Below are 25,449 nucleotides of genomic sequence, written 5' to 3' on the forward strand. Positions count from 1 at the left end.
AGCAGGGCCCCCACAGAGACCAGAGATGAGGACAAGAGGGACTGGATTATTGGGCTACCTTCAAATGGGTTGCCTAAAATTCCAGGGTGCTGGGAACCCAAATATTGAGGATCATTTGAGCCTTGGCAGCTCGGCCACTGTTGTGCCCGGTTGGTGGGACTGGGGTGCTGGTGAGGCCTATGAGGGCCCCTCTGGGGCTGGGCAGTCTCCTGGGGCCCCCTGCCCCCCTCACAGGTCAGGGCTCTGGCGCTGAGCGGCTAACAGAGCTCGGGGAGGGGCAGGAAGGGAAATGCTGCTTTGCTCTCCTCCTCCTCCTGCGCTTTCCTTGTCCGTTTGTCATCAGGCCAGGGCTCGGCTCATCATTCCGAAGCCCTTTTCACTTTTCCAGGTCACAATTTTATTGCTTTTGGCCAAAGGCCACTTCAAAATGGGCAGAACAAGAGCAGGCGCGGCGTGAGCATAGAGCCAGTTACGGATCCAAGTGGCGCGGTCTGACAGCGGCTCGGCCTGGAATCGCCTTCCCTCCTCTTCAGCAGCAGCAGCCGGGACCCACGTGGGGCTGGGGCGGGCGTGATCTCTCTCCTGCAGTGCCGTGGGGAGCCCTTGGCGTCACTGCCTAGTATCTGGGGTTCTTGGGGGAGGCAGGCAGAATGGGGGGGGCAAAGAGTAGTGCTGAGGATAATCAGGCTCCAGCCACTACCTGCTTTGCACCTGGCCAGATGGATGCCCACTGTGGGTCAAGAGCCAGACCTCTCTGCCTCAGTTTCCTCATCTACAATATGGGCAGAGCATGGCTGTTGGGAGGGTGCGATGAAGTGACTCAGTCTTTGTATACCTGGTACACAGTTCACTTTCAGGGACCAGAATTTTCCATCAAACCCCAGTCTTCTGGCCTTTGGAAGTTCAGAAGCAAATATCAGAGTTAGTTTTCTGTCATTCACTGAACCACAGACAGGATCTGGAGCCCTGAGGTGAGGTCCAGGAACTGTGGAAGGAAGCTGAGCTTCTGGGTCTGGTCCTCACCATCGACAGGCTCCCACAGGCCTGCTGGGGATGTGGCTGGATCGAGACCTGGCTGGCGAGTCACTGTGTGGCAGCTGGAGTCCAGACACCAGGGAGGGCTTCTGGGCGCCGTCCTGCTGGCTGGATGCCTAACCTCTCACCCTCCTGGGGAGCCAGCATGCGAGAGAGTCAGAGCTCCCCTATCCAGGACCCCTGCAGGGCTGTGCCAGGAGTTCCAGGGGTGATGAACAGGAGCTGAGGGCAGAGACCAGACAGTCACTCCTGCTCTGAGCCTCGCCGGACACCCCTTAGAAGTGTAGGGGTGGCCCTGGGTCAAGGGACTTAAACCATCAGTAATGAATTTGCTAATGGCTGTGTCTCCTGGGACTTGTGGAGACCAAGTGACCATCCGTTGACAATGCTGGAACAGCACTAGCTCTGGACTCCGAGAGGCGCTGCTGTGGTTGCCACCCTGTCTCACTTGTAGGACCAGTGGGGTCGAAGGAGAGGCCCTGTAGGCCTATGCACAGGCTGGCCCCAGCTTTGGTGGTGGTGAGCTGTGGTGAGTAGGGCCTTTAATTGAGCACCTACTATACCCCAGGCAAGTGTCTAGGAAACAGACCAAGATCCTTGTGATGAGGGGCAAGAAGCCATGGAAGGTTCCGGGTGGGGTGTTCACCGGTGAAGCCCCTCACAGTTACGCCGCTTTGCAGACATGGGGAAAACAAGGCAGAAGTGACAGAATTCGCGAGTGACCTGCCTTGTGTCCTGAGACCCACAGAGCTGGCGCCCGGACGGGACCCACCACCCCACACCTCAGAGCCCTCTCAGGCAGTGTCACGGAAAATGGTGTTTGCCGAGGACCAGATGGAAAGCATATTGCTTGGAAATTGCTGCTCACACAGGATCACGCGAACATTTTATCTCCTGTGCGGATGTCCGCAGCAGCCGCCTGGCGAAGGTGTCGTCCTCGTGATGAATTAGGCCTCCCCAGCTCCTGACAGGAGGGGCTGTTGGCAGGGTCTTGGGCCTCTGTGATGTGGGGACCGCCAGTTGGCCAGGACCTGGGTGTGCTCCCAGGGCGACGCTCAGGGGCTCCGGGCTCCCCAGCAGCCCCGGGAAGCCCCATGGAAGAGGCAGACCTCACCACAGGCATCTCTGGCCGGTGTGTTTGGGACGTGAGTGGAGACAGTGCAGACAGTGGGGGAGTGGGCGGGTGGCCAGATGAGGGGCTGGATCCCCCCTGCACCCTACTGTGCGGCCCTGAGCTTTGTGTCCTGAGCTCGTTTAACCCTGCTGACCAAGGGACCCCAGGATTTCTCAGCTCAACTGGGGCTTTGGGGGAGAAGAACACCCCCCTTTAGCCCCAGCTCAGATGTTCCCTCCTCCCAGCCCCCATCACTCCCTGAAGTTTCCATCTCCCCAGTCACGTGCGGCCCCCCCTCCATGTCCCATCCTGTCCATGGTTGGGGTCTTGTCAGGATTGTTGTAACACCTTCATCACCACCTGGTCAGTGAAGGGTCTCCAAACAGCCCCCCAGGGCTGGGTTTGTCAGGATAGGCCACTGGGTCTGTGGATTGTTCTGGGCTGACGGCAGTCACGGTGCAAGAGGAACTCCTGCGTCTCCCTCAACTACCTGCGAGACCTCAGACCTGGTGCTTTTAGTAGTTAGTAGCAAAAGTGACTCACCACGCCCCGGCCTGACAGACACCTGGTTACCCCATCTGCTCTTCTCACCATCTGTGAGCTGACCGCCTCCCCTGCACCACTCCAGGACCCCTGTCACCCCCACCCGTGCTTGCAGGGCTCCTGCTCCACATGTGGCCCAGAAAATGCCAAACCCTGGACGCCCCCCTGGCAGGGCTGGCACAAATCAGGGAACAAGGGTGGTGATACCTCACCCTACCTTGACCGGAGGGTGCCCATGGGCGAGGCGCTTCTCCTAGATCCCCGAAGGATAATGGCTAAAGAGAGTAAAGGGGTCTGGCCAGGGGACCCCCAGAGCCTCACCCTCCCTGTACTTCTACAAGGACTGGGGGGGGGGGTTAATGTCTGAGGTGTGGTCGGGGCCACACAGCCCGCTTGCCCCTCACCCGTGATTAATTCAGTTTGGTAAAGTGGTATTTGTGCTGGAAATTTAATCACCATTTCTGATGGTAAAGGAATTGAAAAATAAATTGAAAATGTCAGACGATGCATTAGGATGGGTGATGGTGTGGAAGAGGGGCCGCCCACCTGGCCTCCCATTGGTTCATTTACTCATCTCGGAAATTAGTCAAGTTTCTGTTTCCACAATTACAGGATCAAGACCCAGGGTGGTGAAGTGAGGGGTGGAGTGGCCAGGGGCTGGAGATAGGAGAAAAGGGGGGGGGGCCCAGCATAGAGGTGGTGGCGGCATTAGGTATCACTGACGAGGAGACGGGCCCTTCATAATGGTGGGAGCCCAGTGAAGTGGGGTCTGGTTATGCAAGACATTAAGGTCCTGTGAGAGATCACGCCTGTGTTTCACCACAGGCACCATCTCTGAGACCCTGCTGACCACGGGTGGGACCCTTTCCCCATTGGACAGGTGAGAAGACTGAGTCTAAGAGGAGGGTGGGACCCACCTAAGGCCCCACTGGAAAGCCTGAGTGGAATCTGCACCCCAGATGGAGACTGAGTTGCCTTCACTGAGCTCTCTGTACCTCCTCCACTCTCTAGAGGGAGAAGGGGCAGGAGGACCCCGCCCACCCCAGAGTGGTCAACAAAGGGGGCCCGAGAGAACAGGGGGCCTGAGATAGCAGGGGGCCCCTCTTCTCCATCATGTCCCCACCCACTGCCTCATGGCCCTGGGGGACCCCTCGCTTGCTCCAAGTCTCCTCCTTCCTCTGTAAAGTGGGGCGGGGCAGTTGGTGGGGAGGAGGGAGCCGGGGCGGCCTAGCAGGCGCTCAGGATGGCTGTGCCTTCCCGGCTCCCTTGGGGCTGAGGCTCCTGCAGGCTGAACTCCAGCGCTGGGCCTCATGGGTCGCTCTGGGGGCTCCTGTGCTTCCCCTGGGGCATATGGGGACCTGGAGAAGAGTCTGGACTGCAAACCGCAGAAGTCCACAACCCCCTCTAGGGAGGAGACAGGTCTCTAGCAAGGGCAGCTGGGCCCCCACCCAGGTAAGCCTAGCGCTGGGCCCTAGGGCCTGACCCCTGGTACCCATCATTATACCCCATGCCTGGTGGTCATCACTGTCCTTCCATGCTGCCACCCCTCCTCCTGCCCCCCACCCCCGCCAGCACACCCATGTCCCCTACCTAATTCCCTGGTCTAGGGCAGGCGGAACAGTCACTGTACCAGGTGGAACAGTCACTGTACCAGGTGGAGATGCTGGCACACAGCCCTCCGGCCTCCAGCGTCCTATGGCTAACAGCCAGGGACAGTGCTGCCCCTGCACCCTGTCTCCCCTCCCTGCTACCTGGTCACTCACCCCCCATCTGTGGTGCCTGCCATCCCTCCTTCATGATACATATGTAGAGCACATGTGGGCACACGTACACGTACCCAGATGTGTGTCAGGTCCCCATTCAAACCCACTAGCTCAGTCCCCTTCTGGTATAAAGGCTCTTTCAGGAGCCCTCCCCCCCGCCCCCGCTCAACCCCTGTATCTCGGGGTACCAGGAAACTCCATCAGACTTAAAGCCAAAGGGAGAGGCAAATGGAGCCAATTCTCGTTTTGTTTATCAGTAGCAGTAAAGCAATGTCTCAAGTGATAATTATAATAGTGAAAATTCCTGTTCTCATCTGCAGGGAGGAAGATGCTGCCCACACAGCGTCTGTGGGCTGGTGGGTGAGCAGAATGTTCTGAAGACAAGATCTGGTTCCAGTCCCACTTAGATCCCAGGGCTCTGGGATCCCAAACCCCAGGACGAGTCTGCTGGAACAGGTGACAGTGCTTGGGAGGGGAAGCCGAGGAGGTTCTTCCAGGGACCCGCACACCCGGTGACCTCCCCTCTGCAGCTCCCGAGCCCTGGCTGGGCCTGGGCAGGCCCGGGGGTAGGGGGTGCCAGGTCCCAGCTCCTCCATTGCCTTGGACTTGGGGGTCCCCGCACTAGGAGGGGCCTCACGGGGGCTGGGTCTGGAGACCAGCATGGTGGGTGTCATGGGGTGGAGTGGGGTCACATGTCTCCTTGAGGCCAGCCTGGCAGGGGTTCCCCGAGTCACCACCCACTCTGTCTGGTCTTAGCTCTTGGCCCCTGACCAGCTAGCTCCTCCCTGTAGCTCCTGTCAGCCCCCAAGACAGATGCCCGAGAGAGCAGGGCCTGGTCACTGTCACCTTGTGACCTCGGGGTCCAGACCAGGCCCGGCACCAGGAGGCTCCCCGGACAGGCCCCTACAAGACAGTGAATCAACAGAGGAGGAGATGGGGCCCAGAGAGCTGAAGGGCTTGTTCCTAGTCACACAGCTGGCGGGGAGGGGTAGGGGGGGTGGAGGGGAGAGGGGGTGAGGGAGGACAGGGAGAGAGAAGGGGAGGGGTGCGGCAGGGCTGGGGAGCAGCCTGGGTCCAGGGCAGAGACAGCCAGAGCTGTGGTGAGACACTAAGGGAGGGCTGTGCGTGTGAGCTGGGCGAGGTAGCCTTAGGGAGATGGGGGTGGGGCGTGGGGTGGGGGCAGGCAGCAATCAGCCGGGCCCTTAGCTGCAGCGGCTGCTGTCCCTAGGTCTGGGGCCCACAGTGTTGGCCGGCAGGAGTTCCGGGAGCATCGGGTGGGCCCTGGGTGCGGGTGGGCCCAGTGGCCCCTCGGCCCGCCCTGTGCCTCCGCCCTCCGCCCTCAGGCCTCCAGGACCCAGTGGTGCTGCTGTTCTTCCCTCATCTGGTCCTGCCTCTTACCTCACTCGCTCCCAGCAGGTTCTGTGGATCCAGGTTGAAGGGCTGATTTACAAACTTTCCAGACAAGCGTCTGCACCTACAGGCACTGCGAGGTCTGGTGACTTACTCTGGGGGAATGTTTGCCTGTCTGGAGGGATCGCCTCAGCCCCTCCTCCTGAAGCTTGGGTTTACGGAGGCTTCCCTTTTCCAGGGAGTCACCTGGTGGTTTTGGGGTGGAGGAGCCGACTTGGACAATCTGGCTGTGAGGAGGAAGGACTCCGGGTTCTCCAGGGGTCTGGCTTGGAATCCCTGTTCTACCAAATCAAGCTGTGTGACTTGGGGCCGTTCACCGAACCTCTCTGGGCCTGATTTGCTCATCTGCAAAGCGGGTCTGGTTACACTGTGGGACTGGGTCAGTGACACATCTGCCAAGGCTTGGATGACAGGGTGGCACATAGTAGGTGGCCACGAGAGTTGAATTCCCCTCTCTGGTCCTTTGAGGTCTCCCTCTCCCTGCCCAGGTTACCTCCTCCAGGTCTTTTTTCCCAACCCCTGAGCTTTTCTCCAAGAGCCCCCATCCCCTTTCTCTGTCTATTATACATATGAACTTAATTGATGTAGATGCTTGTCTGTCTTGAAGGCTTGAGAGAGGGAGCAATTTGGGGCCCTCCCTGGTGGTGCAATGGGTTAAAGCACTATGAAGCTATCACTGACACTGCACCAGGAGTTTGATCCCCGGCCAGGGAGCTGACCCACATGGCACAGCAGACCTCTCCGGACCCACCCGCTGTATAATTTAGTAGATCCACCTGTTCTGCTCCCTACTCTGCCTCTTGTGAATCCTCTCACTCCCGACACCTCTGGCCTGTACTCCAGTTCTTGTATGCATAAGTAAACAAATCTTTTTTTTTTTTTAAAGATTTATTTATTTGTGCATACAGATCTGGGGTACAGGCTAGAGGCTCAGGGGCGGCGAGAGGCTTCACCAGAGACAGAGTGGGGAGCAGAACAGGCAGATCGACGAAGTACACTGCTGAGGGGAGCAGCGGGCGGGTCAGGAGAGGTCTGCCGCGCCATGTGGTCACCTCTGGGGCAGGCGGGGATCAAACTCATGCGGAAGCGGCTTTAGCTTCTCAGTGCAGTGCTTTAACCCGCTGCGCCACCAGGGAGGGCCAGAGTAAACAAGTCTTTAAACAATAAAGAGGGAGCAACTAGGTCCCACTGGCAGCACTGGCCTGGACGGTGGGGTTCACATATTCGGGGTTCATTTGCTGTGAGGCTGCTTCTCTGCTAATGAGCTAACAAATCAGTAGGTGTGGTGGGGACTGGTCTCCCTGGGGCAGGTGACCCAGACTCTGCCTGGGCGGGGTCAGACTGCTGGAGGGCAGGGCGGAGGTGCTCCTGGCTGGTGTTTGCAGCTGAGGCCTTCTAGCTCCCGCAGACTCTGGGCTGCGGCTCCCCTGTACCCACTGACTAAACCGCTGAACATCGCGCACTTATTGGGCTTTTCTCCATCTCTGTAGAAAAATCTATTCATGCATTTTGTCCAATTATAAAGTGGGTTATTTATCTTTCTAGTTTTGAGTTGCAATTGTTACATACCCGGATACAAGTCTTTTATCTGAATGTGATTTAGAAATATTTCCTCTTAGCTCTGTTTGCTGTTTATTCTCTCGCAGTGTCTTTGGAAGAGTAGTGTTTAATTTTGATGAAGTCCAATTTATGAAGTAGTTCTTTTATTGTATTCTGCTTTTGGTGTTGCAGCTAAGAAATATTTGCCTCATCTAAGATCACAAAAGTTTTCTCCTATGTTTTCTTACGGAAGGGTACAGTTTTAAGGTTTGTGTTTAGGCTATGATTCATTTAAAGTTTACAGAGATGGCGTGAGGTCGGAGCCAGTCCAGTTCTGCATATGTATATAGATTGGTTCCCCCACCGCTCAATGAAAAGATTATCCATTCTCCACTGAACTGCCTTACGTCCTTGTCAAAAATCAATTATCTTTATATATGTGGTTCTAGCTCTGAACTTTTTATTCTGTTCCACTTATCTATTTATTTCTTTGCATGCCAATACCACAGTCTTAATTATGTGATTTTATAATAAATCTTGAAATCACAAAGGGTTAGTCCTTTAACTTTGTTCTTTTCCAAGGTTGTTTTGGCTATTACAGATCCTTTGTGTTTCCACAAGAATTTTAGCATTGATTTGTCAATTTCTACAAAAAAGCCTGCAGTTTCTGTATAATTCTTGTGCTTAATTTTGCAGAGTCCCTTTGATCTGTGGGATTATAGCTGTCATTCACGTTGGAAAAATATCTGCCATTATTATTTCAAATATTCATTTTGTCCTCTTCCCCCTTTTGGGCACTCCAGTGATATATTAGAGAGTTTACACTTGCTCCACTATTCTTTGCTACTCTGCTCATTAAAAAAAAAAAAATCCTTTTTCTCTCTGTGTTTCAGTTTGAATAGTTTCTACTGCGATGGTGTCAAGTTCATTAATCTTTTCTTCTGCAATTTCTAATCTGCTGTCAATTCCATCCAGTGCATATTTCATCTCACACATTGTGGCTTCCTCCTCCCAATGTCCACATTTGATCATCTTCCATGTCTCTACTTCATTCTGCAAACATACAGAATACAGTTATAATAACTATTAAAGTCCTTGTCTGCAAATTCTATCATCTGTGTCACTTCTGAGTTGGTTTTGATTGATTCATTTATTTCCTCATTATGAGTTGTACTTTCCCGCTGCTTTGAATGTTTGCTAATTTTTATCTGAATCTGAGGCATCATGAATTCTATCTTGGATACTGGCTATTTTTGTATTTCTATAAAATTTCTTAAGCTGTATTTTGGGGGTGTAGTTGAGTCACTTATTAATCATTTGATTCTTTTCAGGTCTTGCTTTTAAGAATTGTTAGAACGAACTGAAACTATTTAATCTAGGGCAAGTTACTTCCCAACAGCTAGGCAAGATCCTTCTGTGTATTGCCCTCAATTCCCTGTGAACCATCAGGTTTCCCCGCCTGGCAATGGGATGGGCGCTACTCCTGGCTCTGTGTGAAAGGTTGCACTGGCATCTCAACCTTTCAGGAGGCTCTTTCCCCAGGTGTGATAGTTCCCTCAAATGGGGGTGCTCATCGGCTCAGCATAGAGAAAGCCTATGCAGATTCTCAGAGTTCCATTTTCCTCTCACTGGGTTCTCTGTCCTAGGAACCTTCCCTGCCTTACTTCTCTCTCTCTCTCATTCAGCTCCCACCTGACTCCTCCCCCCCTGCATCATGACCTGGAAATTCTTTCCAGATAGGAGGTTGGGTGTCGCCATAGTGGGTCCCATCTTTCAGGCTTCCGACCTTGTTGTCTAAGGTTCAGTGTCTTGGTCTGGCTGCTTTATTCCTGAACCTTAATTTCCTTATCCACAGAGAATAACAACAATAACTACCTTCTTCCCCAACAGTTGTGAAGATTAAATGAGATAATCTACTAATTCCCTAAACTCAATATCTAGTACACAATTAGTCCTCAATGGCTGGTGGCTGCTATTACATCACTACTACAATTGCAGCAATTTACTGACAGTGACTGAAGAAATAGATAATGAACAAAGGCTATCAGGAAGTCAGAAATATAACATAACAGAATGTAACAGAATGCATCTGTTATGTGCTTAGTGAATTATTCCATACACAGAGGGCTTGGTGTTGTTGGGTGCTGTGCGCAGGACAGATAACTTGACACCTTACAACAATCACCCTCAGGAGTCTGTGTCCTGGATCTGGTCACAGCTGACAGGGATTTCTGACCTGCATAGTGATGGCCACACTGCAAGTAACAGGGGTCCAGGCATTCCTGGCCCAGCTTTATCTTCTCCCCTGCTCCCCATTTTAGTGGAGAACTCTGCAGCTTAGATCCTTCCTGGATTTGGAGCTGGGATCGCCTTGCTTCTTCTGCCCCCACATCTCAAGGTTTGAAATTGAGGTTTGTGGTTCTTTTTCCAATGAATACATAATAGTCGCATAGATTGAACTGAGACTATGGTTGTAATAAAACTGGTTCATTGCATCCCTCTACACAGAGCTGCTTAATGAACACGTGGCTGGCAGACCTCCTTGGCCCTTGAGCCAAATGCAAATGAAATGCATTGCACAGTATCTTTAATTAGTTAAAGGGGGGCAGGGAAGAGATAGTATGGGACAGGGACAAAAAAGGGGGAGAGCATGAGGGTGAGGGAGAGAAGGCATAGGGTAGGGACTAGAGAGGCTAAGGAAGGGCAGTGAGGGGAAGAAGGGAAGAGAAGAAGGAGGAGCAACCCAGGAAGGCTTTTTGGGACCCAAGTTTGGATTTGACTTCCCAAATTTCCCTTGTAGGGCAGTGTTGGGTTGGTTCATTGTTTTTCCTGGACAAGTGAGGAAGCCAGGTTCTGCTCTGTGTTATACACTGTGTTAGGTGCAAAAAAGATAGGTTTCAACAATGGAGGTGAGCTAATTTCTATACTAAAGCCTCATTTTTCCTCATTTCTGAATAAAACCTGTCGTTACCATTTTAACCAATGTCTGACTTTGGTTCTTTTTGCCAGTATTCCCTATATACCAATTTGAATATAAAAGAGCTAAAAAGTAAGGCAAAAGGATTAGAGGAATGTAATTGGGATCAGGGTTCAAGACAGTCTTTTCTGGAAACTTCTTAAGCTGAGATCTGAAAGATGGCCACATGCCAGCCAAGAAACGGGGAACTGAAGTGTGAGAACATCTTAAATTTTTTTTTTGGATTATCTAGAGTTCATCCCTATCCTGGTAGGACCAGTCCCTAATTTTCCTTTAGCAGCAACTCTTTACCTAATTAAGCTAGGACAGTTATGGGACCTAAATACATCTTAGCCTTACTTTGTTTTATTTTAAAGAAGTGACCAAATAATAAAAATATAAGAATAATATGGCTGAATCAAATGCTTTCATTTTAAAGAATGGGAAATGGGTCTAAGAACCTCATTTTGCATAGAAAGATCTTGAGATAGGAACATTAGTCGTTCACCTTATTGGTTATTTATTTAGCAGCACCTAGGTGCCAGGGGATATGCTAAACTCAGTACTTCCATTATTTCTAGCTTTTCTTCACCACAGTCCTATAAGGTAGGCCCCCTTATTGTTTTTATTTAACAGGTAAGGCAGGGAATGTAAGGAATTTGCCTAAGATTATGTAATGAATGAAGACAGAGGGAAGTGAGTGATCCCAGGCATCTGAACAGAAAAACCATCTAGTGTAAGTGCCCCGGGTATCTGTCCACGGTACTGAAACCCACATGGATGCTGATACAGGAAAATTCAACTTCTCTCCATTCTCCTCATCTCCAATCATCTCCTCACCTCCAACCCCCTCCCATCCTGCCCCCAGTTCCTTACCTCCCAGAATGTTCAGATTACTCTTAATATCACCTGTCTTGCTACAGGTGATACTCATGCCTACTACAAACTGCAATGGTTGAATGTTGGACTAGCAGCATTGCCAAGCTACAGCCCTCTGCTTCTATTCTCTTGGAAAAGACAGTTCTTATTCTCAAGGGACTGTGAGCAATCTAGGGGGTTAATCTATACAAGATAACATATGATGTAAGGCTTAAACATCTGGAGATGTTTAAAACCCTGCTGTCTCCTCTAACATGGCCCTTTGTCTCTGTGATTCCTCTCCACCTGTAGACCCCAAACACAGCAGGTTCTCTGGACCTTTTGACACACTGTAGGATTCTATAAAAAATAAGATGTGACAAATTTCATGCCAGAACTTCAATTATCAGAGATGATCTGGTGCAGAGAAGCCACAAGTTTAGAATAGGAAGAACCATGTCATCAGGGAGAGAATATTTATTTGAATGGGGCATGAAGGATTTAGAAGGTAGAGGAGGCTGAGGGCATTTCAGAGAGAAAAGAAATCTTAGGTTTTAATGTTCTTGGGCTGATTACGTTGGCCACTAGGCTTTAAGTTCTGGGTTCAGGGTTTTTAAATTCTCTGTTCTAGATTCCTATGTTCACCCCTGTTCTGCTAATACTGCTTTTCCCCATGGCTCTGGATGCTGTGGCTCTGGGTTCTGAATTTCTGGACTTAGAAGTTTGTGATTCTGTGGCTCTAGGTTTAACACTTCTAAGTTTGTAATCTATAGCACCAGGATCTAGGGTCCTACCGTCTTGATTCTGGGTTACACAATTCTGGATTCTGGGTTCTGGAATTTATTGTTCTTAGTGCTGTATCTTGTCTATTCCTCTTCAAGGAACAGAGAAGAGAGATCCCCTGAAGAAAGTTTTTTCTTCTCTTACAATTGGAAACTGGCCAGGGAAGCCCCTCCTTCCATGCCCTCCCACCCTCTTCTACAGTCCTCCTCACTCCAGTATTTCTGCCTCTAGTGATGTGCTTCATATAGATTGGGGGATGAGCTGAGACAGGGTGTGGATGGAAGGGCCAGTTCTGCTGACTCAGCAGGGCTGAAAATAGCTGTCTCCAGGCTCCACCCTTCTCCAAGTGATGGATGGCCTGGGTGGTGCACCGGTATCAGTAAACAGGTCCCAAGTCCTGAAATAACCTAAGGTCTGTCATGAAGGAGAAGGAGGGAGTGTGATTTAAGGGCTCTTTAAAGGGACTAAATGCTATGAGGGAGTCCCCCCTTTGGGTTAAGCATCGCTCCCTTGATTTGCCCCTCAGGCTGCTTTTCCTGAAGTCCTGTCCATGCACCCCATTACACTTGAGCCAACTGTGACAGGAATCAGCGAAGCTAGTGCAATTCCTCTCCCAACAATACACCCCTAGAACACACACGACACACCGCACACATAGGCAGGGCATAATCACCTAAGGTTCCCCCAAATTCTTCGTCCCTTGGGGAAGGGTCTGCTGCAATAGACCATCAGAATACTTTGCAACTCAAGGACACATGAGCTATTTCCACAGGGTATGGGTGTTCAAGAAGGGCCCTTCTTCTGGGGCTGTTCCAAAGGTGGGGCACCCCTTCCGGGTTGGGGGGGCTATCTCAGCAGGTCTGCTGTGCTCCTGCTCATCTTTCTGGGCTGCTGCTGCCCATGCTCTTCTGCCCCCCGCGGGAAACTCTTGCCCAGAGTGGGTGGGACAGTTGACCCACTCTTCTTTATTTTATTTGGTTTTTAGATTATGAAGCCACAAAAATTAAATTTAGACTCTTTGCAGGGAGGCAATTTTTCCTAATCACTCACCCTGCTGCACAGATCTTCACAACTTGATTACTTCTAATTAGATTAATTAGATGGAGAATATTTTTTTCTCTGAGAATATGGCTTCCCAGACAGCCCCAACATCCCAGAGCCCAGCGTGATGCCTGCCCAGATGACACATCTGTCCTCTGAGCGGCAAAGCAACTTGCCCAAGGTTATACTGCAAGCAGGTCGAACCCAGCTCTTCTTCCAAGCCCAAAGCCAACTCCACCTGTTGGCACAAGGGCATGTGGTCTTGCCCACCCCCACCTCCTGCCACCTCAGGGAGGCATCAGTGCCCAGGGTCAGCCCCAGATCGTGGGATCCAGGGGCTCTCAGGAGCGGGGGTCACAGTGTGGATCGCCCCCGGACAGTGAGCTGGCCTCCCGGACAAATCCTCGCTTCCTCTGTAACTGCACATCCTGTCCGTGCCCTAAATCATGGCTCTCTTTCCTCACAAACATGGATGGGGGAATAATCTGGCAAAGTAGACTGGGCAAAATGCCAGAGCACTGGGAGAGATATGGAGTTCCCAGCCGAGGACCCAAGCGAGTCCCTGGGGAACGTGGGCCCTTCTGCCCTGACATATCCTGGGGACGGGGACCTACATACAGGGACATGGGTCACCCTCCCAGCCAACCTGACCACAGCTGGCACAGCCTCAGCTGGCTGCTGGGCCTCACTTGCACCCAGTGCCCAAGCCCCGCATGGCTCGGGCCTTCAGAAGCCGAGGAGGAGGCCGTCCCTGGGCTTCGGTCTCAGCGCCGGGCCTGTGGGGCTGCTGCCTGTCTCGCCCCTCCTGATCTCCCCGTGTCCTGCACACATCCACTGACCCCCCTCCTGTCGGGCCTGTGGAGCCAGGCACATCTCAAAGAGCCGGGCTCTCCAGGCCCCTGGCCAGTCTCCCCACAAACCCACAGCTTGAAACCAACACACACGGCTGTTCTTGTCCTTCACACCTGTGCCCGAGACCGGCTTTCTCAGACACACACAACCGTTTACACACACGCTTGGAGAGTGTCTCACACACATCCTGGTAAGGGATTTACATACCCACCGTGCGTGTTCCAACCCTCGGAATCGCACAGACACCCTGGCCCACAGGAGTCCTGCACGCTAGTCCAGCAGGAGCCGCATGTGTGAACCTCTGGCGCCTTCACAGAGCCCCAGTTTAGGCAGTAAGGGAGTGAGCTTCGGTGTTGGGGTATCTTAGGTTTTACTTTTTTCCGCTCTCTCCCCTCAACTTGAAGGTGACCCAGGGAAGCCCAGATTTGGGTCGCAGGCAGACACACATCATTAGTTTCCATCCACAACTGGGATCTTACCCCAGCAGCCCCAGGACAGAGCCAGGGATGGCGTCCAGGTCCCAGGAAGCAGATTTGCTGCCAGCGTGTGGTGCTTTCATGCTGAGACACATCTGCAGGAGAGTCATTACCGGCTCCCAGGGCTGGGGCTTATGTTCTGGGCCAGGCTTCCCCGCCCCACCGGCATTATTGACTGTCCTCTGTTCTCCTTTCTCTTCCTGAGAATTTTGGTGGCAAGGAGGTCCAGCTGGTGGCAAGAAGACAGGAGATCTGGAGCCAGAGCCTCAAGCAAGAGGAATGGCATGCTGTGGATCCAGTTAGGCCCCACACTAACTGGAAAAGAGGCGGCAAGTACTCAGGCGGGGGGCTTCGAGAATCCACAGAGGGTAGGAATGTCCCTATCAGCCGCCCTTGCGTGGGGCTGAGAGTGGGCATCCTGGACAAAGTTTGCACCCAGGACGCAACCTTGGTGTTCCCTGCCCTGCCCCTTCTCTGCATCACCTGCGCCCCACTTGTAGACCAGGGGCCTCCAGCTGTGTGACTGTGGCATTCCAGGCTAGAGGGCCAGTTCTAACCCAGCTAAGGGGGTTTAGAGTTCTGGGCGCAGGTCATGGGGCTGGGGTAGGTCTTGGAGTCTGGCTGGGCTCTGAATACTAGTCCCCGACTCACTGTGGACTCTCTGGCTCTCAGACACTAGCAGAGGGAAGCTGGGTACTATCTATTTATCCATCACCCTCCCACGGGTCACAGGGGTGAAGTTGGGGTGATGGGTCCCAGTTCAAGGCGGCTCATGGTCCAGGGCTCTCGAGCGCCCCCCGGTGGAAGAGCAGAGGGAAGCAGCCGAGGGCTGTGGAGGGGGGTGGGCCAGCCCCCCAGAACGGCCCCCACGGGGGTGGGGGGTGGGGGAGGGCGAACCAGAGCTGCTGGGGACACAGGCGGGCGCCTCTCCTGGTTGTAAACTCCACTGAAAGGGCCTGATGCGGCTTAACCAGCCGGTGCTTTTGTTGGCTCCTCATAAACAGCCAAACCCTATCTCGGCTCCATCCAGCCAAGCAACCCAACTTCACGCTAAATGCATAATTTGCTGCAAATTAAACTTAATGGGACTATAGTAATTATGTTGACTTTTAAAACTACTTAGAGATAAATACATGATTAGATATTTCAGAACACAAACTTTTCCATTGTGTTTCTGAGAAACAGAGGTGGCTGAAGGGAGCAGACAGACCATGCTGCATCAGAGGGCTGGGAGACAGGCCTAGGAATCGGGGTGAGGATGCTAGGGGGGCCCAGGAGAAGAGTGGGACCCAGGCTAGCCTCTGGAGTGCAATTGGAAAAACATTTCAGAGCCTTAAAAATTCTCCTGCTTTTATAGGCCCACAATCTATCATAAGGAAATCATCAAAGGGAGACAAATATCTATGGGAGGGGTGGGTGGTCCCTGCATGGTTGATAACCATGAGGATTAACCCCCTCAGTTCCAGAACAACCGAGATGAGAGGGAGACCCTCAGAAAGGAATTCACAATGGGAAGTGCTGATAAAATAGGAGAGCAAAAGATATGTGTGGGTCTGAATAGAAAGCACATTCTAAATAGACCCAGAGAGGAAGAAATCCCAGGAGAAGAGCATTTGGATTTTTAATGTAAAGGAAAAAAACACTCTCGTGTGTCCCTGTGAAGGCCTTGGAGAAGGTAAGGGTGATGTCTTTCCTCACTCCAGTTGCCCTTCTCCTGAGGGAGGAAGTCGCGGCTCCCTCCCTGATCCGGTCCGGTCCCCTGGTCAAGGGAAAACATTAAGCTCTTCTCGAGGGCAGGTTCTCTCCCCTCTCCTTGGCATCCTGGGCCATTTGCCCTATCCTTCATCCAGGGTATGAGTCCCTCCCTGCCCCAACCTGGCAGGCTGTGCGTAATCCCTGTGTGCAGGTTATGAAGCTGCCTTTGCCTTTGCTAACTTAGCCTGTGTGGAGCTGTTTTGATGACTCAACCGGCCTGAGAAGACCCCAGAGGGTGGGGGTTACCCCGTGTACCCATCAGCTACGATGCTGCTTTCCTTCTGCCGCCAGCTGCCTGGGTTTTTCTGCATCAACCACTTGTGCAGCAGTAGCTGGCGTCAGACAGTTTAACTCGTTCTGAGACCATCTCCCTGGAGATCAGGAGCATCAGTACCTACAGGTTAGTGCTCCAGCCCCTCGAGACGCTCCCTTCCAGATGCCACGGCAAGCCCGCTGCTTCCTGTGCTTCTGAGTCTGGCTATAAATCTGAGGTTTCTGCAACCTCCTTGTCTTTGCTTGGTTGCTAGAGCAGCTCACAGAACTCAGTTTACTTTTTTAGATGACAGGTTTATTATTATTTACTTTTTTCCTGTTTGTTTTTTTAAAAGATTTATTTATTTATGCATGTAAGAACCGGGGTGCAAGCCAGAGGTGTGGGGGGTGAGAGGATTCACCAGAGACAGAACGGGGAGCAGAACAGGTGGATCTACTGGAATACACTGCTGAGGGGAGCAGTGGGTGAGACAGGAGAGGTCTGCTGCGCCATGTGGGTCAGCTCCCTGGCTGGGGATTGAGCTAATGCTGCAGTGGTTGAGATAGCTTCACAGTGCTGTACTTTAACCTGTTGCACCACCAGGGAGGGTCCTTCCCACCCCTGTTTTGATCCCTTGATCCCTTTTCCTCCCCCTTTTCTGCATTGCCTCAGTTGCCTACAAGTTTTGTCTTTTTTTCTGCTCTTTTGTTCAGTTTCCCTATATTCCTCCAACAAGTGATATCAGCTGGTATCTTTTTCTTCTGACTTATTTAATTGAACACAATCCCTTCCAGCTCCATCCACGTTTCTTCAGATGGCCTGAGCCTATCTTTTTTGACTGCTAAATAGTATTCTACTGTGTATATGTACCACATCTTTTTGACCCAGTCATCTGTTTTTGGGCATTTGGTTTGTTTCATATCTTACTGTTATAAATAGTGCTGCAATAAACATGGGAGAGCAGGTTTCCTTTTAAATTAATGTTTTTGTGTCCTTTGGGTAAATGGCAGACCCATTTTCAATAATTTGAGGGTCTCTACACAGCTTTCCATACTGGCTGGACCAGCACTTTTTGCCTATATTTAAATAACCTCATTGCCAGTAGTAGGAAAGCTTGCAGGTTGTCTGCCCAAGATCCTCCTTTAATAGCAAGAAGCCAGGCTGTCATTGTGGTTTTGTGTCCCAAGTTGTCTTTGCAGACAGGGGCAGTCAATAAAATGTGAGTGGAGGTGTTGAATGTAGCTTCTTGGGAGGTTCTTCAGTATGAGTTTATTAGGCTGGCGAGAGCTCTTTTCCTCTTCCACTTCCCCTACTTCTTTTTCCTTCTGCCTAGAATGCAATTCACAGGGCTGGAACTTCAGCGGCCCTCAGATAACTAAGGGGTGGCATCTAGTCATGTGCCACTGTGGATGGTGGGTCAACCAAAGAGGAGGCTTGTGATTTGACAGCTTTGTGTGTGTGTGTGTGTGTGTGTGTGCGCGCGCGCGTGTGTGCCAGGCAGTTCTGCTCTTCCCACAGCCAGACTTCTCATAGAGAGGAAAGTAAGTTTTGCAGGAAGTAGCAGGAACCCTCCCTCCTGTACCCATCTCTCCTAGGAAAGTCCGATGCTCTGCTTACTGTCAAGAGAAAAGCTCAAAGGAATTCAGCCCACTGTGATGGATCAGGTGTTGAAAGGTGAGCTTGGAGCTCCAAGTGACAGTTGAAAACTGGTACAAAAGATCCACTTTATTTTTTTTAAAGGTTTATTTATTTATGCATATAAGAACTGGGATACAGCCCAGAGGCGATGGGGATTAGGAAGATTCACCAGAGACAGAGTGGGGAGCAGAACAGGCAGATTGACAAAGCACACTGCTGAGGTGAGTAGTGGGTGGGGCAGGAGAGGTCTGCTGCACCCTGTGGGTCAGCTCCCTGGCCGGGAATCAAACATGTTCTGCAGCAGCTTCACAGTGCTGTGCTTTAACCTCTTGCACCACCAGGGAGGTTCTGAGATCCACTTTATGAAGTGACTGAAACTAGATGTCAGGACACCTGGTTTTCGTGACTTCCAGCAAGTCCTTTCCCCTCTGGACCTTAGTTTCCCAAGCAGTAAATGGGGGGAGTTGGTTAGATGATGGGTCTAGGTTTCCTTCTGATCTGAGGGTCACAGCTGTGACTAGGCAGTTATAATGCAGGGGAAACCAGGGGATGTAGACTGAAGGCAGAACCTCCCCCAACTGTCCTCTTCCTCCATGATCCTCGAGGCTCCAGAGCACAGGAAGCACATTGTCCACCTCGGCTAGGTCAGGGTTTCCCTGTCCAGAGCTGAGCCTGGTGGTTCATGAGTCTCCAGTGCACGTTAGCAGTCCGGGGCTGGACAGTGCAGGAGGGAGTGATGCAGTCAACAGTGAGTAAGATCCCTGCACAGTGACTCCTCTCTAAAAGCAGCATTTGATGAGAATCTTAGTGACCCCCTGCTTGGTGCTGGGATTCCTTCTCCACCACCACCATGAACCCTACAAACATTTCAGCGTCATTCACATCCTTGTCACCATCTTCATCATCATTGTCATTCATCACCAGCACCATCATCACCATCATCTCCTTTACCATCATCATCATCATCCCTGCTGCTTATCCAGCACCTTCTATGTGCCAGACACAGTGCTAGATACTCTCAACTGTAGGACCAGTCCTCCCCAACATGTGCAGAATGTGCAGTGAAGCACGGGTGACGTGAGAGACGTGTCACCTCGCGGGTTCGCACTGAGTTCTGTCAGACCTGTCGCTGGGCCTGTCTGCCTCCTCAGTCCCTGAGCTGTTGATTTATTTTACACTGCATGTTTAATTCACTAGTGTATATTAAACCCCATCGTGTGAGTCTCCATCTACAGCTCTGGCCTGCGGGGATTTTCTTTCCCACCCTGGTCCAACAGCTTGCTTTTCTTCCAAAAGCCTGTCATCTGCAAAACTGAAAAGCCACCTCCCCCGTGGAGTGAGGCCCAATAATGCTGTGGGTCTCTTCTTCCCTGGGGGCCTGAAGGGTCCTGGGGGGTAGGGACTGCATCTGCACCTTACAACACTCCACTCCACAAAAGCCCAGAGGCCCCCGCCCCTGTAATCAGGGGAACACACCAGGGTCATCAGCAGGTGGGAAGTGACACCCTGAGGGTGTCACTGTCCCCCCCCCCCAATTTTAAATTCAGATGAAAGGATGTTGAATCCTGGTATCATTAGCATAGATGACGTCCTCTGGCCAGTGGAGAAACTGAGGCACAGAGAACCAGCAGGTGTGAGCAGAATCAGTACAACACAGAGCAGTTTTGCTATGAAGAAACAGAAGGACTGGCAGGGCCGAGGGAAGGAAGGGGGCACCACCGTGCAGGCCAGCTGGGTGGTTCTCTGGCGCCAAGCAGGCTAGCCGGGCCCAGCCTGGGGGGCCCTGGCTTCTGCTCCTCGGTTTTCCCTTTGTAAAATGAGTGGGTCAGAACACACGACCTCTGAGGGCCCCTGGGCTCAGCCTGCCTGCTGGGATCCCGGGATCCCCCATTCCAGCCCCCTGCTCCCCAGCAGGACCTCATCCCTGACTTCACCACGCCGCCTGCAGGGGGCAGCACTCAGCAGACCCCGAGAACCACGCGCCCCACCCCCCACATCTCCCTTCTTCTTTCCTTCCTCTCCCTCTTCAAAGGAACAGTCTGGAACACTGGCAACTCCTAGTAATTACTCCCATTCAAAGACAAGCCAATCCCGAAATTAGCTGCCGCCACCCCCTCTGCAGATAAATGCGAGACACCTGAATAGAGGCGGCGTTTCTCCTGCGCCAGCGTTTCCATTGTCAGCCTGTGCGGCAGCCTCAGCCAGTCAGGGGAGGTTGAGGGGGTCACAGTGCCCCCACACCCGGAGAACTACCCCTCCCCCAGGCCCGCCCACTCTCTGGCTCTTCAGGGTCTGCATCCCCAGGACGTCCCAGCTTGGGGCCCGAGGTCAAGTCCTGGGGTGCAGAAACCAGCCCCCTTCAAGTCACACCACCTTGGACACTTCAGTCACAGGATTCATCGTGTGTCCTTTCTTCCAGGGTATCACAGTCCCGAGCTGTTTGTTGTGAATGATCAGCAAACAGTTGTTCCTCTGTTCTGTCCTTCTTACAGGTGCCCTGTAACACTGCCACGGGAGGGGAGCCTACCTGTTACTCCACTGTGGTCAGAAGCTCCAGGGAGTCTCGGAAGGAAGTGACCTGCTAAATGTGGTACTTCCCAAAGTGCGTTCCAGAAAACGATGCCTGCGAGGTTGAGTGGTAATTTCTAGACAAGACAGCTGAGAAGAATAAATGCTAAGTTTTAAAAAATGAATTGGAAAATTTGGGCTGAAACAAAATGAAACAGATTTGTTCCCTGTGGGATGTCTCAGGGCTTCTCCCATGCTCGTGTACATTTTGAGTCTCTGTGAGGAGAATGGAAGCAGCAGCATTTCTTGCGTTCCTTTGGCCCTGGAGGCCTTCTTGAGGTTCGTTTCACAAAACACCTTTGGAGACCTGTGTCATGTGGCGCCTGAGGGTGGACTCTGGAGTCAGCCTTGTGACTGGCAGGCTGTGTGTCTCGGGAAACTCACTTACCCTTTCTGAACCTCAGCTTCACATATGCTGAGGATAAAGTCATTACTCCCCAACAGACGTATTGTGATTATTCAATGAGATGATGCGTGAAAAACACCCAGTTGACTGTTGGCACAGGTGAATGCCTACAGATAGCACTTGTTGGGGATTATTAGCAGAATTTTCTGTCAAATCAGACACCTGAGTCCCAGAAAGCTGAGACAAGAGTGAAGCTTGACCTGCCTTTAATCCCCCTCGGTGTGAGCATGTGGAGTTGGACTTGAAAGGCGCCTCCGGAGAGCCAGTTGTGAAGCGCAGCTGCAGCCTCCATGCCAAACGTGTGCTTTGACTTCAAGAGAAATTTCTCCTGCTCAAAGAATTCTCAGGAGCTCCAAAAGAGGGGAGCTGGAGGATTACTGGTGTTCTCCTTGGAAACTGCAGAGAGCCCTCCAGGTGGAGGGGGAGGTAAGAGGCCTAGGCGGGCAGGCAGGCAATGCTTGGCAGGTCAGAGAGAGGACACAGCGTGAGTCAGGAGGCTGAGGGTGAGCAAACAGCACCTCCTGGCCGGGATACAGGAGCCAGCCAGGGCTGGGCAGCTTCCTGGTTGAGTCCAAGGACGAGGCGAGATGTTCTACAGACACAGCTGGTGGAGGGGCAGGAGAGGGCGTCACGACGCTGTCTCGGCCTCTGTGCCCTGAGCTCGGGGCGACGGCTCTCCTGGAACACACAGCAAGGAAGTGGCAGCACCCCACTCACACTCAGGCCTCCTGGTCTTGGGCCCGGAGTCCATCAAGCTCTGTTTCCTGTGGTGAGAGAAACTGGCACTTATTTGGCAAAACATTCGTATGGGCAGCACTTGTGTGCGTCGAGGTCAAGAGCTCAGGAAGGGTGGGGTCAGAAGGGGGTGGGGGCTTCCTGGCAGTGTTGTGGGGTGCAGATGACATGCTTTGGACCACTCCGTACCGGCCAGAATGGTCAGACCAGCACACACGGTTTGAACTGATTTTATCCATTCAGGAAGTGTTTTGGAACCAGCTTGAACTAGTTTAGGTAGTCAGAACTGGATTTAGCCAGTTTGCATCATTTCTGGTAAGAATCAGTTTTGGTTAGAACTGGTCAGAACCAGCTTGAACCGATTTGTTAGTCAGAACTGGTTTGATCCGGTTGAAGGGGTTTTATCCAGTCAGAACCACTTTGAACTGAATTTATCAGGCCCAGGACTGGCTTTCTGTCAGAAAAGGTTTGACAGTTTTATGTGGTCTGAAATGGTTTGAACCGGCTTTTTCCAGTTAGAGCTGATTTTATCTGTGTCTGAAAGTGAAACCAACTAAAACTCAAACCAGCTGACACTGACTCCACCATTTCAGTCTGGCTGAAACCGGTTCTGACCTGTTCAAACTGGCTGAAACCGGTTCCAGCTGGTTCTGACCTGTTGAAACCAACTGAAACTAAATGGGCTGAAGCCAGTTCGGATTTTTTCAAAGCAAGTGAAACCCCAAAATTTTGAAACGAACCACTGACCCTGGTTCGGACCTGGCCAGAACCGTCAGACCAGCCGGAAAATGTTTGAACCAGTTTCATTCATTCAGAAACGGGTTGGAACAGGCTTTAACTGATTTTATGTAGTTAGAGCTGGTTTTTGCCAGTTTGAATCATTTTTGGTTAGACTCAGTTTTGGTTAGAACTGGTCAGAACCGACTTGAACCAGCTTTATCCAGTGAGCCTTGGTATGAACTGGCTTTACCTGGTCAGAACTGGCTTTACCTGGTCAGAACTGGTTTTATCTGGTCAGAACTGGTTTTATCTTAAGGAAATTCCTGACAAACTTTCCAGAGCAGGCCCTCAGCCTCCAGCCAGCTTCAGAATGTCAAAGGCCCAAACAACTTGCTTTACAGCTAATGAGCCACAGAAAAGCTGAGAGGTGGCATAGATGGGATTGACTTTGTGCCTTCTTCTCCTGGGTCACCAGGATGTTCCTGGCTTTCCTGTGACCTGGAAGCTGCAACAATAAGCCTGTCATCTCCCCAGTCCTGATGGCTGATGAGTGTTCCTTAGTCTGTGTCCTTCTGATTTGTGTCTCCTGGCCCCGACATGTATGTTTCTATTTATTTTTATCACTTTACTGGATGGCCTTTGGCGTGAGCTCCACAAATCCTTTCTCAGTGGAACAAAGCTGAAAGAAAATAAATGAATGCTGACAAATTTAAATATTTCCAGGCATGTCTTGGCAAGTGATGCCAAGACTGACAGCTGATGCTCTGGGAAGTAGAAATGCCTGTGCCTCGCTGTCCCGCTGTTTCTTCTGAGCTTCCACATTGTGGGGGAGTCACCATCACACTGGGATTTGTCCGCCCTGACTTGATCCCTGTCACTTGCCCATGGCAAACACCACCCTTCTCCTCTAAGGCCCCATTCCCTCAGTGTGAGGTCAGGTCTCCCCATCCCAAGAACCACCAGATGATAATAATCAACATCAGCCATGAAAAAAGTGGATCTGGAGCTGGAGGGTCCTGGATATGCAGGTGAGGAAAGGGAGATCAGAGAAGTGAAGGAACAGGCCTGAGGTGGCCAGCCTCCATGCCGCTCCCCTGACTCAGATTCACTGTGTCTGAAGGGGGGTGTGGCAGTCATGGCCCGGTAGGGGCAGAGCCCAGGGAACATGGCTGCTGGCTCCATCTGTTTGGCCCTGAGGAAGTCATGCCCTCTCTGTGCCATGTCCGCAGCCTAAAACTGAGACTGTTCTAGTACAGACCAAATGGGATCACGAGTGAGTAAAAATAAGCCAGCAAGTCTGCATGCTGATCTGAACCCCCAAACTCAGCATAAAGTTGGTGCAGATGTTCATGACTGTAGGCTCTGGCCCCCCGCCCCCAACCAGTATCCCCGAGAGGTCCCCCAGCCCCTCCAGCTGCCTGCTAATGAGCCGGAGGCTTCCTAATGAGGCTGCTTCATCATTTAATGCACCAGAACAGCCTTGGGTGGAGGGAGAAGGGGTTGGGGGGAGAGGTGGGGTGCTTGACTCCCCCATGCCCTGGCTGTTCCAGAATCTGCTCACACAATTATTCTGCTCAGCCTAGAGCAATAAGGAGAGATTGAGGAGCACCCTAGCTATGAAAGCCCCCTTTGCCCATGAAATAGAAGAAAATGCGTCCAGGTTCCCCTTTGTTAGCTGCTCGATGGCCCCCCCCCCCAACTCTGAGCTTGTGTGCCTCTCCCCGTCTAATCTCTTACCCTAAAATAAGCCCAACCCCGTCCTCAGGTCTTGCTGTGTCCCTTTTGGACCTCTTAGGCCTGCAGTGGCTCCCACGTCTCTCTGAGTTCACGCCCTCCTTAGCACCCGCTGCTGCATGTGCTGTTACCTCTCCTGTTCCAGCTGGCCTCCCTGGCCCCCATGGCCCCTGAATGCCGCCAGTTCTGTTCTCCTTTGCGCTATGCTCACAGTTCACTCCTCCCCACCAGTTCACTCCTCCCCATGAGACTAGAAGCCCCTCGGCCAGGGCCGGTTCCCTGCAGAGTAGGGTAATGTTTCCTGCCTTAGCCAGCAACTGAGCACTGACTGTGGTAGGCCAGTGTGGTCCTGTGTGCAGGCATATGCCAATGAAGCTTCAAGGTCACTGCCAGTAACTTACTGGAGATAGGACAATGTTAGGACTGGGAGTCCCACTTGAAGGCCAGGCCTGCTGGAGTTGAACCCAGTTCTGCATTTATTGGCTGCGTAACCCTTTCTTGGATAATATAAACTCTCAGTGCCTCCGTTTTCTCATATAAGATAGAGCAAGTAAAGACAACATCTACTTCATGGGTTGTTCTGAGAATTAAAGAGTGAATATAGCTATAGGACTTAAAAGGAGGCTCGGGATGGAGCAAGGCCTGTATTTGATGGAGGAGGAAGTCAAGAGGGATGGAAAGTCACTTGTCCAAGATCTCAGTGATGACATGGTGGAATTAGAATGTGAGTCCAAGATCTTCCAGACTCCTCATTGTCCTCCTAACTAAACTTAAGACCTTTACCTTTGTGGGCCTCAGTTTCCCCAGTTGTAAGTTGAAGGGGATGATGCTTAGCTTACCAGTGTTTTGCTTCCTTTGCCCCTGTGATCTCAGTGGAGACTCCAACCTTAGAGCAGTCTTCAAGTGTCCTGGCCTCCCCTTTGACCTCCAAGCTAAGATTCTAATCCCGAGCTACTAACATAGATTAAAAACAGCTGTAAGAAAAACCTTTCTTTCTAATCAAAGACCTGGAAGAAGGGTAACGTAATAACAGAAGACCTTTTATCTCAAAAGATGTCTTACTCTAGTCAAAGGCAACAGAAAGATACTATAGCCCTTACACCCCTTGCCTTTCACACTCAGTAGGGTTGAACCCCAACTCACCCTTACCCCATCCACAGGCAAAGATGCTCTGATTCTTCTGCCAGGGTATCACATGGATCTAGCCCTGAGCTAAGATCCATGAATGAACCTTATGTAGTGATGGATGGCTGTTCATACTTGCTGCCCC

This window comes from Condylura cristata, unplaced genomic scaffold (assembly GCF_000260355.1).
Source record: "Condylura cristata isolate star-nosed mole 26May11 unplaced genomic scaffold, ConCri1.0 scaffold00008, whole genome shotgun sequence".
NCBI classification, from domain to species: domain Eukaryota; kingdom Metazoa; phylum Chordata; class Mammalia; order Eulipotyphla; family Talpidae; genus Condylura; species Condylura cristata.